Genomic DNA, 14,096 nt, shown 5'->3' with positions numbered 1-14,096 from the left:
AAGGCCTGTGGTACATAGCCGATCATTAGAGATAGGTTGATCATATTTAAGATCGAAGAATTAATTAATGGCAGGACTTCTTTGAGCAGTTTTGTAGGAATGGGGTCTAAAAGACACGTTGATGGTTTGGAGGAAGTAATTATTGAAGTTAACTCAGAAAGATCAATTGGAGAAAAAGAGTCTAACTTAACATCAATGGTACTAAGAGTAGCTGTAGATAATATTACATCTGTGGGATGATTATTGGTAATTTTTTCTCTAATGATTAAAAATTTTATTTGTGAAGAAATTCACGAAGTCATTACTAGTTAACGTTAAAGGGATTGTTGGCTCAACAGAGCTCTGACTTTTTGTCAGCCTGGCTACAGTGCTGAAGAGAAACCTGGGGTTGTTCTTATTTTCTTCAATCAGTGATGAATAGTAAGATGTTCTGGCTTGCTCACAGTGGTCCAAGGGACCACTCAGGGAGTTTGTGTGTTCGCTCAGACACATTAAACATTGCCTGTGAGCCCTGGGAAGCTTGAATTTCCATACAGGTAGGTGGGCCCACATGAGGACAGGGGCCGAGTGCCATGACTGTGCACTGCAAAAAAATCACCAGGTGTTACAAAGGCAGAAGTGTTAGAGGCACGTTCAGTTAAACCAGGTATATGACCTGATTAGGTTTACCTGCAATCTGACTTACATGGCAACTGTGGCAAGACTTAGAAACATCACGGTTCATACCAGGCCAAAAGAAATGCTTTAATAATAGCTGGTACGTTTTTGTGCTTTTGTGCTGAGCTTTGGAGTTTAACTTTAATTAGCATTCAGTGTCTGCATGTTTGTTCATAATGCCCACAGGTGAGCTCCGCACAGGCAGAGGGAGGAGGGAAAGAGAGCAGGGGAGAGAGCAGGAACAAAAATTAAAATAAAAACATATGTAGCCATACTGAGCCGACCAGGTAGGCACAGGGACCCTGACACTCCTTTACCCCATATCATATCTGCTGCTAATGTACAAAGTCATTTACTGGGCTTTAATGTTTGCACTAAGTTACCTGTTACTGTAAATACTGTTATACTGTTATAAAGGGGTGGCTGTAGCTCAGGTGGCAGAGCAGGTCAGCCACTAATCAGAAGGTCGGTGGTTCGATCCCAGGCTGCCTCCTGGCTGCATGCCAAATATCCTTGGGCAAGATACTAACCCCATGTTTGCCTACTGGTGGTGGTCAGAGGGCCCGGTGGCGCCAGTGTCCGGCAGCCTCGCCTCTGTCAGTGCGCCCCAGGGCAGCTGTGGCTACAATGTAGCTTGCTATCGTGAATGTGTGTGTGAATGGGTGAATGACTGAATGTAGTGTAAAGCGCTTTGGGGTCCTATGGACATTTACCATTTATTAATTATCTTAGACACTTTATGGGACATTCATGTTTGCACTCAACTACCACATTGTAAATGCTGTTATATTATCTTATACTGTTTGCACTCAAACTATCATATTGTAAATACTATTATATTTTCTTTGTTATTTACTGTGCTAAGTGCCTTCCTCTTACTTTATATCTTATACTTTTACTACGGTTATTTATTACTATGCTGCTTCTTGTTTTATTGCTGCTGGCCTCTGTGAGCTACCAAACAAATTTCGTTGTATAACTACAATGTCAATAAAGTTCTTCTTTATTTTTTTTTTACTTTCATACACCTTATCTTTATTCTCACGAACACTACCCGTGTTCGACTGTAATATCTTCCCAGGCATATGGCAGGACTTTCTGGCAACCGAGGACGACATGTTCTTGGTTTCTGTGCAGGACCATAATGAGGAAGATAATTTGACCAAAGCAGGTTACAGAAAAGTTTGCTTCTCACAAGGTAAAACGTCTGAGGCCTCTTGTGTATTGTGTGAAAAGTAAATTAATCTGCATGTTGTTTAGGGTCATTACCATCCTGCTCCCCAGGTATAGAGGACACCCTGCTTTCTCCACTATAATTTCAAAACTCTGCAGCCAAATACTGGCCATGCCCCACCATCAGTCGTCTTACACTACTCTCACTGAGAAAAACTGTTAAACATTATAAGCTATTAATTATATATAAACAATTTTTTATTCACATTCCACTATTTTAAAAAATGTGTCTGACAAATCAGTCAAAAAAGTGTGACAACCAACTATGAATGAGGAAAAATATCACACTCAGGGTAAGAATCTCTTTTACATTTTAATTTAGCTTGGTTACAAAAAGGTTACAAAAGTCATCATAAAGATCTTTAGTGTGTCGTTGAGCTTATCTGTGAGCTCTGTTTCTCATCTGTGTGGAAAAAATAAATCCACTGGAGAGGAAGGGGTCTTTTTTTTTACTTTCATACACTTCAATGACAGCAGTGACCACAACCCATTTTACACAACGGGAAATGAGCATTGGTGGTTTGTAGTGAAATTGTTTTCTGTGTCATTGTGCACCTGGCTGCATGTACCAGCAAGCACAACACTTTAGAGTGGTGAAAACATTTCTTGCTGTGTGATATCAGGTTAATTTTCTTCTAAACATGCTTAATAGAATATCAATTGAAAAAAAAATATTATAGTGGAAAGAAGCATATACATCCCCCCACCATATAAAGAAACTAAATGTGTCAATTTGATCACTATGTTTCCTGTGTTAACTTTCTGTTTTGTTTTTAGAGGTTTTAATATGCAGCTTATATCTCGGATTGTGTGAAAAAGTTCTTGGCCCTCTCTGAATACAGCCGTCTGCTCTGCTGACACGTGTTGAACTGCTGTTATGTACAGTTTATTTCACTGATCAGATCACACAAAGACAAATGAAGTGCAGCCTACATGTTGAAAGGGATGGTTGAAATAAAATTTAACATTTTTTTTCTCTTGTATCAAGATACTTTATTTATTCTTTTTTGTTTGTTTGTTTTTTTTGTTCCTGTCCTGTTCCTGCAATCAGAATTGAATCAGAATCAGAACCAACATATGCATAAAAAGCATTCATTAATAAAATTTACTGAACAACACACAGTGCTACTATTACAAGGCATGTTTAGAGGGAGCAGCGAACTAAGATAGTGTGTGTCTGAGTGCCTCTTTGTACATCTGTGTGTGGGCGTGCTTGTGTTCAAAAGGTTTCTCCCTTAAAATCTCTACAGTGTGTGTGGGGAGCTACAGCCCTGATCACAGTGTAGATGAAGCCGATTTCATTGAAGGGATTGAGCCCTGTATGTATATGGTTTGAAATTAAATATTGTTATTTTTTTAGTTAGAGAAAAGTAAGAAACATTTTGCGCTGCAAAAGCATTTTTTTTGCAAATTACAGATCATTCTATCACTCCCGTGCTGGACAAATCTAACACACCATATAATTTCTTTCATGTATTGTGTTGATAATGTTGAAGATGAGCGAACTGAAGTCCTCTGGTACATTGAAGGAGCAGAGGGAGAGAAAGGATTCAGACCAGTTGCCCTCCTGCAAAAGGAGGAAGACACTCTCGGTCAGAGTCTCTGGCAATGCTGCTGCCTGGAAGAGTGAAAAGTTAAAGTTTGGACAACCTAACAACCTACCTCATCCGCTTCCAAATTTCATGCCCAAAAGAAATCCAGGTGTTCAGCCACCATTACTTGGGAGATGGATCAGAGACTTAAAATCTTAAAATCCTAAAAGTGTGGGTCAAGCACAGTAACTCTCTTGAGCCACTGATGGTTGAGTGTAGCAAAACATCGGGATAGGTCCTTTGTGAAGGCAGTCTTAAATTTCACCATGTAGTTTGCGTCATCATTGGAAACCTCCATGGTGTGATGCAGATGACAGAAAGTAGGTAAACCCACTGAACATGAGACATGTCTTACCTCCACAAAGCTCTCACAAACCTTTAGTAGACAGAAAGTAACTATTAATCTACACAATAACTGTCAACTATAGAGCTTTTTGAAGAAACATTAACAATAAGTATAAAATGGTTTTATTTTCCTCCATGGCTCAAGGACAGTCGCCAGCTTTTGGAGTTTTACCAGCTCCGATGGAGTTAAAATGACTAGCTTGTGCTTTTGTATGTCTAACTGGAATATCTTTGAACATCAGGACCTGAAAATGTTCGAAGACAGTGTTCTCTGCTACATAAAACACTGCATAGACACTGTTACAGTAAACAAATGTATCCGGGCTTATCCCAACCAAAACCCCTGAATAACCCGGGAGGTCCAGCAGCTGCTGAAGGAGAGGAACATTGCTTTCATGTCTGGCAACAGGGAACAGTACACCTCGACCCAACCCAAGACTTTAGGAGGAGGATTGAGGACGATCTGGAGAATAAAAACAGCCGGAAGGTGTGGCAAGGCATCCGGCATCTGACAAACTTGCGCTTCTAAACTATTCTTTAATGCAGCACCTTTTCTCTTTCATTTCCGATCACAAACATATACCCATGCACACTGACATGTGCACACGCACACTCATATACATGCACTCACACATACACGCACAACTTTGTATCTCCCATTTTGACCTCGGGACTTCCAGGTTATACTCGGCACAGATGTTCCTGTACACTATGCCGGCCACTTGGTTATGGCGTTCCATGTATGCCTTGCCTGCTAGCATCTTGCACCCTGCTGTTATGTGCTGGATTGTCTCTGGGGCATCTTTACACAGCCTGCACCTGGGGTCTTGCCTGGTGTGATAGACCCCAGCCTCTATGGATCTTGTACTCAGAGCTTGTTCTTGTGCTGCCATGATTAGTGCCTCTGTGCTGTCTTTCAGTCCAGCTTTGTCCAGCCACTGGTAGGATTTCTGGATATCAGCCACCTCCTCTATCTGCCGGTGGTACATACCGTGCAGGGGCCTGTCCTTCCATGATGGTTCCTCCTCTCCCTCCTCTTTCTTGGGTTTCTGCTGCCTGAGGTATTCACTGAGCACTCGGTCAGTTGGGGCCATCTTCGTGATGTATTCGTGGATGTTCCTTGTCTCATCCTGGACCATGGTGCTGACACTCACCAGTCCCAGTCCCTTCTGATGGGTTTGTAGCATAAACCTATTCGCTGGAACGTTGAAGGCAATATAATTACACCGCAAAGCAAGACACGAAGTAGGCAAGCTTCATGTTACTCGTGCACGGGAGAGAACCGGACAAACGCCGTTCCTTCGCTTGGCCCCAGTTGCTCTCGTCCGTTCTCCCGTATCACTGTCCTTTTATTGAGGTTACATGAATATGCATAGGTTCATTAACATATGACGTCTACATACACAAAGAGTACCTTGTGTGTGTGTGTGTGTGTGTGTGTGTGTGTGTGTGTGTGTGTGTGTGTGTGTGTGTGTGTGTGTGTGTGTGTGTGTGTGTGCGCTACTGCTGATCAAAGGGTCATAAAAGCACACAAGCAAACATCCTTGGTCAGGAAGAGGGTAGACCCCCCCTCATCCTAGATAACACAGTAAGGAAGTCTAGCAGTTCATTTATACACAAAAAGCACTTAAACTAAAACAAATGTAACTACGTTAATCCTACCATAACAATTAAACAAGGTACGAACTTTCCCATGCTCCCAGTGTGGAATGCACACCAGGCCTCTGTAGCCTGTTAAAGATCACACAACTTATCACTACACAATTGATTATACACTTCTAAGCATCTATGGTTAAATATTTCTAAGCATAAATGAGTAAATGTTTCTAAGCATGAATGACAATCAACAATACAACTCTATCATTCCCCCCTTTTCGACATTTATGCTAGAAAAGTTCCCAGTTATGAATACCTCATGTCTGACAGTTTCAATGCAAACATTGTTATATTCAGCATATGTCAAATCACCCTAAATTACTGAAAAAAGTACACAGTTTAACAAATGTATTAGCAGTTATCCCATTCCTCATTGATCTCATCTCATGGCAACTGCATCCTATAAGCAACCAAAGAAATTGTTGATTTAATAGTGAAAATAAAAAAGTAACATTTTCAAAAACATCTCAGCTTGGTAATGCTTCCTCCAGGTGTGCAAATCACATGTCTCTCTGCAGAGTGGTTTGAGTTCTGCAGGGCGTCATGAATGTCTCTTCCAGTTGTTTCCATCATTGTCCATAGGACCAGAGTCCAAATGTATGTAGAATAAACATTCAAACATACCAGTTGGTTTTGTTGTTTGTCAACATGGGTCTCAGCTATTTCCAAAGCTGCAGACCTCTCAGCACTCTAGTTTTATGGTCTCCACCAACCCCCATCACCTCATTCAAGCCTTCGACCTGTGAGGGGGATATTTATGACTCCTTCATTGTCCACGCTCTGCAGAGAAACATCTCTGTGGAAAGGGTGCTGGGTTGTCTTACTGCTGTTATGATCCCAGCAGTTCATAGGAAACTGCTGTCATCACCACCATAGCTTCTGGTTCCTGTGCTTTCACAGAATCATGATGTCATCCTCGAACTCCTTCTGCGCTGTCGATGGAGCTTGGCACGCTCCTCATCCCTCGAGTTTTCATGTTCCAACGCTGCTGAAGGTTTAAGGCAGAGCACGTCGTACACCTTAGTTGTCTTCCTCAGCGTCAATATTGAATCTTTCATTTTATTTAAATCTTGCTGTGGGAAGTCTCCTCTTGATCTCCTGGAAGCTTAGTAGCACAGCTCTCTGTGTCCTGTCTGCTGTGCTGAAGATGATCTCTGATCCTCCTGAAGTCTCTCTCCCATCTTGTGGACGATCCTCTCCTCTATTTTGCAGGCAGTTTCATGGTCCTTGCTGTGGCTCCAAGGTCTGATTTCATGATGGGCCCCAACCAGCTTGATCTTTGACCTCAACCACTGCCTGGGCTATGCCTGGAATGTTTCTGCTTCTCACTGGGCCTCTGAAGATTTCCCAGGAGATTACTGCTGCACCTGTATTTTAGAAAAACTTCTATTTGGAGAGCATGTCAACAATCATCAAACCACATTCTTTAGTTCAGTGAACTTATAGACCATCAAAGCCTCATCTGAACATGGATGCACCACTTGCATAGATTTAATACTTGTAAATACAGCTAATCACACAAATCACTCCAACAATAATAGTAAACATTGTTTAATATTAATTCTGGACTCCACCTCTTGACGCATGGACACGCTCATGCGTCAACTCACCAAACCTGGATCCCTGTCTTAAAAACTGGCTCCACCAGGAGCCTGCATACACAAGATCTGGAAATAAAATCAAACTTCACACGTATAAACAATTATATCAAAAGAGTAACAAGCATTCAGCACGGGCAAGACAAGTGTCATGTGCATGTTTTCTCAAATCATTAAATCACTATTATTACCATAATTCGCCTCAAACATGGATCATCCCATGTGCTCAGTTAACATTAACGTAATCGGTGACTTCTCTTAAGCAAAGTCACTCCACTCACATATTATTATTATTATTATGGGCTCAAAGTGGCCAGCAAAGAGCCCACAATAAACTATTCCATAAACACGCAATCTCTTATTTGTTTTACTCATGTCACTTGTCTGGTTCAGCTGAATCTTCCACATGCAGTCCCAGAAAAAACAAACATAAGCAATACACATTGACTGTGGTCAGACGGAGGTCAGACACAGGTCAACAGGTTCCAGAGGTGCCATAAAAACACCATAAAGTCAACCCTAGCTGTGGAAAGAATGTCAGTCACATGTAAACCCAAAAATCCTATAGTAAAAAAAAACATTAACTAATCCTCTTATAAACCACATAATCAAACACATAAAAAACTGTAATGCTGTAGAAAAGAAAATACAAATGTTAGCGCTGCGCAGATGTATACAATTTCTCACAGTGACCTCTGAGCAACACAAAATAGGGAATAGCACCCTTAGTAAATGCACAGACACAGAAAGTGGCATTTCACAGGTTAAATCATCATGCACCCTCGAATGTTGCTGTTATCTTACTGCTCCTGTAACAAAAAACACATATAGAGTCATCCACCCTTTGTCCTGTCTAGGTGGAGATTAACTTTGAGTCGTGATGAAGTCTTGTCAGCTTTTACCAGTGGTCAGTCAGTTTGTTTGTTTTTATTTCCATTCATTCATTCACTCATTCATTCTTTCTTTGTTTGTTTCTTTGTTTGCTGATAGTGGAACCTGTAGTCGCATTTTAGTTTCCACTTCCAGCAAAATGACGTCATCTCAAAAAAGAAAAAGAACTTTAGATAGGATTACATCGCTGAATCCAGTTTTAGGCTGGGACACTTATAAGTGGCCTTCTCCAAAACCCAATTTAATGTGGAGAAGACTCACTTGTCACAATTTTCTCGACGACGTGTAGCACTTTTAATTCCCGACGTGCGGATCTGCTTAAAGAAAAGAAAATAGACAAACAAAATCAGTGCCTGTTTAAAAGATAAAAATGGAAAATAACAAATTATCAAACCAAACTTTCAGTGCACTGTAAAAGTATCAAAATAAAAAGGCCTTGTTAAGTTATGACACAAACTCCTCATCAGCTTCACACAGAAGAAGAATCATCAGCTAGATTCACTCCAAACCAACCATCAGCTGCACAACACACACATAAGCCTAATGTGTCTTATTAGCTATGAGTTTAATCACCAGGTCTGTGCTCTTCACTCATCTAAATCACAGATCTATTTTATTAAATTTTCCTTTTTCCTTCATCATAAAACATGTGACATGCTGTCATGCACTTCATAAAAAAAAGTTTGTTCTGACGTATTCAGAGTTGTATATCTAAATACAGAATTCACTCGCACATCAAAGCAGGAACTCAGTGTTTTAGAGTTTCCACTCAAACACATCTCATTCACTCGTGCTAGAATTCAATCACCTTTCATTAATCTAAAACCGATCAACTAATTTGCATATCAGCTATTAACCCACTAAGTTGACAGGACAACAGGAAAGCATGTTCAAAATATTATCACAAAAGACAATTTCCCTCATACAGTAAATTACTTGTGCTGCATCAATCAAGCAGGAAGCTTCTCCCAATTTACCATTTTAACACTAAATTTATTGCCTGATCGCTGATTTATCAAACCAGGATTTTTTTTTTTCCCACAAAAGTTAAATTGTTGTCCTGCAACTTGGAGAGTCAATTTTTTTTAGGATAAATTCAGTATTTGATAACAAGTGTCTGCTAAATTGACACTATTTTAACACTCATGAAAGATAACAAACTAATTTTCATTGCATGTGTGTGGAGCTGTATATCCAGCAAAGCATGCAATGTGCTATGAGTTTCACTGGTCTTTACATCACACGAGGTGACTTGGACAAGATAATAAACAGACTCACACACTTAAAATGTTGTCTAATCTTCATAAGCTATTTTGTGTTTGGAATTGTTAGTAGGGTTAATATATGTTCTGTTTTTATGTATCCTTTCATGTACCTTCCCCCTTTCTTCTGAAACAGGTTACCATCGGCAACCACACTGTGTGTTGTTAACCCCTTCTACAAATACCCTCTTTTAATGAGTAACACTTTGTGTATGGTCTTGTGTTATCTCTGGTGGATATTAGCTGCATGTGTGGTGTCACCTTTCCATTTTCTAACAGTACACTTGGATGCCTCAGTGCTTGTCCTCTTCCTCCTTTTGTGGTGGTCTGGACACTGTGTCAATCCTCCACTTCCAGGCAGTCGCTTGTCTCCCCGAATTCCTTAACCTAATTTGATTGCCCACACTAAAACAGCAGCCTCAGCCCTCTTCCGCTCCTCTCCTTCTCTCCCACTTTTCAGTCCAATGGCAGTCAGCTTTTTTTTTTCCCCAGCTTTGTCCCGTGTCTCTCTTTGTCCCACTGTCTCTTTCATTGCCATCTCACTCCAAACATGGCAAATGTCAAACTCAGACAGTCTTCTCAAAAGTCCTTCACACACAGTGAGGTTGCAGCTGGCTGGAAACGCATCTCCATCCATCCAATCTAGATGGTGGTTCTTCTCTTTCTGATGCCGTTTGCCCACAGTGCTGCTGGACCTCTCTGCTCAGATTGTCTCTTGGACTCCTGTCCACTGTTAAATGTTCATGCTCGTGCTTCTGAAACTGCACTCGGTGTCTTCAGGGAGAGATTCGTTTCCTTGGAGCTTGCTTGTTCAGGATGAGGACGGGAAGCTGCAAAACAATTCAGCCAAAAATTCTGGCTGAGTGTTTCTAATTTTTCTAATGATTTCAACCTATAATTTTCTTACGACTGCTACCCGTGTAGGATTGATCCAGGTCCGTTCCCCACCTGTAAACAACAGACTGAGAGACTTTCATTATTATCATCACTGCTTAATATCACACATCTCTCTCTGTGTGTGTTTGTGTGAACAATCCTTTCTTAAAAGCAGAAAATGACATTGTAGTTGTTTTTCGGCTGATCAACACAAAACCTTTTTCCTATGATTATTTTTCTTCGTCTACAATGTAATTTGTCTCTCTTTCACTCTTTTTTTTTTTCTTCACAATAGCTGGTGGTCTGCAAAATCACCGCTCTCACTCACAATCAGAGGCAATCACTTTTGCACAGTGCACAAAAACACTGTGATGTCAGACACATTCACACTCACTTTTTCATCTGCATAAATAAACCATATGGCTGGAGATATGTGCCATGGTGATCCATAAGCATGATCACCAGTTTATTTAATTATTTTTAATCCAACAAAACAAATAAACAAAAACATGATGCTGATGCTACACACACACACGAGTCAAGGTGCAGAAAAACTGCTCATGGAAACGCTGCACACTCTCTGTTTCCCTCTCTTTGAGTAGTTCTCAGACAGCTCTTGATCTGATAATGTGTACCTTGCTCATCAGCTCAAAAAACAAAAACAAAACTGCAACGCGACATCACACAGTAGTTGCATGCTCTGCCCACAGTGGCAAAGTCTTACACTTACATATTCAACACAGCTTCTCCATCATGTACTTTCAGATGTGTCATACAGGGTTGAGCATATTAGTTGTTTTCACAGATGTGCTCTATATCTCAACAATGGCTCATAATAAGACGACAGTCTTCCACACAGGTCAAGTGCCTCTATGCACTTCATTAGTTTAAATATTTACCTATATCACTTCTCCTCACATGTCATTGTACTGAATTTAAGCAACCACAAGTTTAATGTAGGTTACTTTTAACAACTATCCACCTCAATGGTTTGGCACACAGGCTGTTAACATTTTGTGTCAGGAAGGGGTGGGGGCAAAGCCACCCACCAGAGCACAGCTGCTGATGTGGGCTGGCCTTTTCCACACACTCTTCAAGGCTGGTGTGTTTTCTGAAAACTTCTAACATTTGAATCTCTTCCATTTATAAGCCTGCGATTAACCGCACGGCTCAGGTCCGCGTGAAACCCGCGCGACCGCATTCGCGTGCACCCACGCAGCTGTGGAGCCTTCGCTCTCTCTCTTTTATACATAAATACTTTGTGCTGCCAGGAGCAAAGTCCAGCACAAACGTCTTTCTCCCTCTAACTCACTCTTGGTTGCTTAGAAACCCATAATAACAACAACAACTGCTGACGTCACACACCACGCGTTCTGCTCCGCACACACTCACACACAACAACAACAACGAGACGACGACGAAAATGACAATAACACAAAATAGGCCTACTCCGGACTCACACCGGACCGCTCGGGACCTTGACCCAGCTGTGGGACGCTCACCCACTCGCGCGACAAAACCCAATGAAGGGACGCTCGGGACACACACCCAGGGCGATTTCAAAACCGGACACACACCGGACGCTTGGGACCCTTGGGCGATTTAACCAAAACTTCTTTTTCGGGACACTAACCCAGTTATCGCTCCACAAAGCAGCGAACTTCTCAACGCCTCACAAAATGGCGGAGACTGCACAACGACACGGTTATAGAGTCGGCCTCTTTAAACTTACTTGGCATTGCTTAGCGTGTAATATCAGCCTGAATCCCGCCGATCGCCATTCATCAAGGAGAAGGACAGACAGCGAATCCACAGGAACTTCCTGGCTGACATCAGTCTTTCAGCGTGTCCCTCCTCCCCTCGGTGAATGCGATTCCAGGGCTCCGGCATCGAAGGACCAATTAATGATGGGTTTGTAGCATAAACCTATTCGCTGGAACGTTGAAGGCAATATAATTACACCGCAAAGCAAGACACGAAGTAGGCAAGCTTCATGTTACTCGTGCACGGGAGAGAACCGGACAAACGCCGTTCCTTCGCTTGGCCCCAGTTGCTCTCGTCCGTTCTCCCGTATCACTGTCCTTTTATTGAGGTTACATGAATATGCATAGGTTCATTAACATATGACGTCTACATACACAAAGAGTACCTTGTGTGTGTGTGTGTGTGTGTGTGTGTGTGTGTGTGTGTGTGTGTGTGTGCTACTGCTGATCAAAGGGTCATAAAAGCACACAAGCAAACATCCTTGGTCAGGAAGAGGGTAGACCCCCCCTCATCCTAGATAACACAGTAAGGAAGTCTAGCAGTTCATTTATACACAAAAAGCACTTAAACTAAAACAAATGTAACTACGTTAATCCTACCATAACAATTAAACAAGGTACGAACTTTCCCATGCTCCCAGTGTGGAATGCACACCAGGCCTCTGTAGCCTGTTAAAGATCACACAACTTATCACTACACAATTGATTATACACTTCTAAGCATCTATGGTTAAATATTTCTAAGCATAAATGAGTAAATGTTTCTAAGCATGAATGACAATCAACAATACAACTCTATCACCTTCCTTCCGTTTAGCGTACAGCCTCAGGGTGCTGGACTTGGGGTGAAACCCTCCATGCATGGTAAGGAGCTTTCTTGTCTTTATGTCAGTGGCTTCTATCTCTTCCTTTGGCCAGCCTATTACCCCAGCAGGGTACCTGATCACGGGCAGGGCGTACGTGTTGATAGCCCGGATCTTGTTCTTACCGTTCAGCTGACTCCTCAGGACTTGCCTGACCTTCTGCAGGTACTTGGTGGTTGCAGCTTTTCTAGCGGCCTCTTCATGATTCCCATTCGCCTGCGGGATCCCCAGGTACTTGTAACTGTCCTCTATGTCTGCAATGTTGCCTTCTGGTAGCTCAATCCCCTCAGTTCTGACTACCTTCCCTCTCTTTGCAACACGTTCTCACTCCCAATTCGTCAAATGTGTGACACATGGTCCGGCTTCCTCTGCTTCACTTATAGACGCGCAGGGTACCCCCCTCGCGTCGAGAATTGACATGCAGGGTCCTCTCATTGAATACTATAGAGCTCGCTTAAAGTTGCTTATTGATGACAGGAGATTGCCACGGAAGAGCCGTATATTTATATATTTCCGAAATCACATTGTAGTGACGTATACTGAACACAATAAATTATATAATGTAAGCAACTACCTGAAAAACAGCAGAGAAATTAATTATAGGCTATTACTTTTGTATCGTTTATTGCATTTATGGAGGGAGTGATGTAAGCTGGGTAATGGCACAGCTAGCTACTGGGTGACTTTATTCACCCGCTTCGGCTGTTATCAGTCCATACAATGGGCGTTATTAGCACAAATCAGTCCCATAGATATGAGCCATCTCTGCTAGATTGTTCAGAAGGTTGTTCTCATCCATCCAGATGGAGGATCACTAACAGGAGCGTGGGAAGACTCCAGAATCCACTCTGGCTGGAATCCGGTGGATATGCAGTGTGTACAGGTAAGACCATTTAAACGGACAGCATTTATAGAATGACTATTAAAAGTCAGCGAGTGTCAGTAATGTTAATGTGGTTATGTTAGTAGAATAGAATAGAATTCAACTTTATTGTCATTGCACATGCACAGGTACAGGGCAACGAAATGCAGTTTGCATCCATCCAGAAGTGCTTTAGTGATATAGATATATTACAATATATATTAGCAATAGTATAGATATGTAAGTATATTACAGAAATGGGTCTATTATGGTATGTTATAATGTACACGGTATGAAGTATGTTGTGAATATTCTATAACTAAGTATGCACAGGCTGTAGTGAGTACAAGCTATGTACAGGCTATGAACAGGATATAAATATGAAAAACTATACAGAATATGAAATAAATAACTTTACAGAAATTTGAGATATACAGCTATACAGAAATGGGAACTGTGCAAGTTGTAGACAGTTGTAGGATTAAAGATTATTGAATG

General features: G+C 41.5%; 1 protein-coding gene and 1 long non-coding RNA gene across 2 annotated transcripts in view; both read right to left on the bottom strand.

Moving 5' to 3' along the window:
• LOC308397978 (uncharacterized protein) overlaps positions 1-14,096 on the bottom strand; it is a 339,745-nt gene that overhangs the window by 247,722 nt on the left and 77,927 nt on the right. The window lies entirely within an intron of this gene.
• LOC308399472 lies at positions 2,781-12,671 on the bottom strand. The gene is made up of 3 exons (XR_013972180.1): positions 4,819-12,671; positions 3,553-3,858; positions 2,781-3,457 (listed from the first exon to the last, which is right to left on the bottom strand). It is a non-coding gene; the product is annotated as an uncharacterized lncRNA (long non-coding RNA).

This window comes from Rhamphochromis sp. 'chilingali' (genome assembly GCF_963969265.1).
Source record: "Rhamphochromis sp. 'chilingali' genome assembly, chromosome: 1".
Taxonomy (NCBI): domain Eukaryota; kingdom Metazoa; phylum Chordata; class Actinopteri; order Cichliformes; family Cichlidae; genus Rhamphochromis; species Rhamphochromis sp. 'chilingali'.
The sequence above is the reverse complement of the archived record's forward strand: the minus strand, read 5'-3'. Positions and strand labels throughout refer to the sequence as shown.